The sequence below is a fragment of the Tupaia chinensis genome, unplaced genomic scaffold (assembly GCF_000334495.1).
Source record: "Tupaia chinensis unplaced genomic scaffold, TupChi_1.0 Scaffold000258_1, whole genome shotgun sequence".
In the NCBI taxonomy this organism is placed as follows: domain Eukaryota; kingdom Metazoa; phylum Chordata; class Mammalia; order Scandentia; family Tupaiidae; genus Tupaia; species Tupaia belangeri.
Genome location: NW_006159738.1, coordinates 2,180,201 through 2,182,516, shown reverse-complemented (window position 1 = coordinate 2,182,516; position 2,316 = coordinate 2,180,201). Strand labels below are relative to the sequence as shown.

The window sequence follows — 2,316 nt, the reverse complement described above, 5'->3', positions numbered from 1 at the left end:
GTCATCGGGGGGTAGGCGGGTGGTGTCGTCGGCCCGGGTTTGGAGGGGTGGGGGCGGCGGCCAGAGGAGGTGTAGGGCGGGGAGGAGGCCCGGGAGGCACCGGGCGCCGTTAGCGCCCTGGCATCGCTGTTTTGTTGTTGGGTCACGAGTGCGCCTCTGCACGCAGGCGCCGCCGCCGCCCGGGAGTTGTGTGCAGAGCTGACTTTTGGAGGGCTGAGTTGCAGGCGGCGGCCCATAGCCCAGGGCTGCCTCTCTTCCTCTTCCTTCATCCACCCCACCCGTTACCTGCTTGGCCGACCCAAACTGAAAGCATTTTGTATATATAACTTTTTTTTTTTTTTTTTTTTTTTTTCTTATCTTTTTCGTGGGAAGAGTAAAGGGGACCCTCTCCAGATCCCCACCAGACCCTCAACTTCCATTTGCAGACCTGCCACAAGGAAGGAGCATTTGGGGGATTCAGGATATTGGCACAGCTCCATACCTGTATGGACTGCACAACTTTTAAACTCCGGGACTCAAAGATGTGGACACACACACACACACAGGTACAGGAAATCCAGCCAGTCTTTCAGACCGCAGCTGACCGGAAGACGTTGCCTTTCATTCATTCATTCTGCCTGCCTCTGTGGAGTCCTTTACTAGGCAACACGCTCTGAAACAGAAGTTGGATATTTTAAAAGGTGCTTGCGCTTGCCCAGAGGAGGAAATAGATGCTCAGGAGTGAAATACGGAGTGAATCGGATCTGGTGCCTAACGCAGCTGGCAAACAAGAGAAGGGTAAGCCCTGGTTGGCCATTTATAGAAGAAAAGTCTGAAAAGATACGTGGCGTTCTGGGATGGGACGTGGGGAACTTTGGGCGCCTCCTCTATTCATCCTCCAGGGCTCCTGGGAAGGTATGGACACCCTCCATACACAGTGAATTGTCACCAGGTCTGCAAGTTTCCCCGCCCACTGTAATTAGTGCTTGTGACCACCCAGAACTGGTCCTAGGTTGTCCTGTACTTTGTCAGGCCGACTGGGTTATGAGAAAAGTTAGTTCTAAACATCCCCGCCTCCAACTCCCTCACCCTGCTAGGCCAGATCTTGAAGTAAAGATCCTGATAGACAAGATGAGGGGACACTGGGGCCGGCAGGTGGCGTGGCTGTTAAGGGTGCTAGACTTCCACATGGCCCACAGTGACCAGAGTCTCAGACCTAACAGCTTGCTTTCTCTCTCTCTTCTCTCTCCCTCTCTGGTCAAATTAAAATAAATAAATAGCAACCAGCAGTTAGCGTAATGGCTATGTCGCTGGACTCCCACGTAGTCAACTGCAGTTCGAGTCCCGTACTCGGGGGCTTAAAACTCACTCCAGGTGCATGTGCGTGCGTGCCCAAGATCCCGAGAGGAGAATGGAGGAGAAGGGATTGCAGCGTGGCCATCCCCCCTGGGGGGTGATTTCTTGCTTTCTGTCTCTCTGTCTCTCTCTGTCTGGGGAGCACATGTGCCCTGTGGCAAAAATCTCTAAATAGATAAATAAATAAATAAATAAATAAATAAATAAATAAAGTTAAGTAAAATAAAAAGAAAGGCAAAAAAGATGACACAACACTAGGGCTACAATGAAGGAACATCATAGATCCCAGAGCAGACCCTGGTCATGGCATTTTATTTCTGCCATTAAGCCTGTAGGACAGTCGGAGCAGGTCATTTTGCAGATGAGGAAACTGAGGCTCAGAGAAATTATAGATCTGGATGATTCGTTTCCCCAAAGTCATCCCCATGTCAACCACCAATCAGACAGACTTGTGGGCAGGAAGTGGCTTCATCACCAGAGATAGGATGGGAACCATCGGCTCAGTCTTGGTCATCTTTAAGACAGTTCCCCCCTCTCTCACCTTGGAGTTTCCTCAAAGGCTACTCTTGGAAGTTTGTTTGGATCCATGTTCTCCAACTGGAAAAATCTTTTCAGTAGGGAAGAGGCTGGAAAACACTGCAATTTGTCTCTACACCGAAATCATCCATATTGGCTCTGCTGCATCCCTGCAGGGCTGTCCCACAGAATGACGTAGACATACCGTGTCTGCTCTGCCCACCACCATCGCTGTTCCTGTAAGGAGGCAAGTTCTGCCATCAGCCTCTGTCAAGAACCAGGGACCATCTGGTTTGTTTCCATCTTTCACACAAGAATTATCCTTTCAGAGAAGTTAGTTCTGTTATTTTCTATTTTACAAACAAGAAAACCAAGACTCAGAAAGGTCAAGCCACTTACCCGCGGTCACACAGCATGTATGTGGGGCTGCTGGGGTTCCTACTGGAGCCTGGCTTCACCTCTACA

The 2,316-nt window shown here is 50.2% G+C and overlaps 1 protein-coding gene across 1 annotated transcript in view; it reads right to left on the bottom strand.

Annotated features, from left to right (window-relative positions):
- KDM2B (lysine demethylase 2B) overlaps window positions 1-545 on the bottom strand; it is a 147,709-nt gene extending 147,164 nt beyond the window's left edge. The window contains exon 1 of the mRNA XM_006149295.3: window positions 482-545. The gene's annotated coding sequence lies outside the window, so the exon portion shown is untranslated. The remainder of the gene's footprint in view (window positions 1-481) is intronic.
- Between the last annotated feature and the right edge of the window lie 1,771 nt (window positions 546-2,316).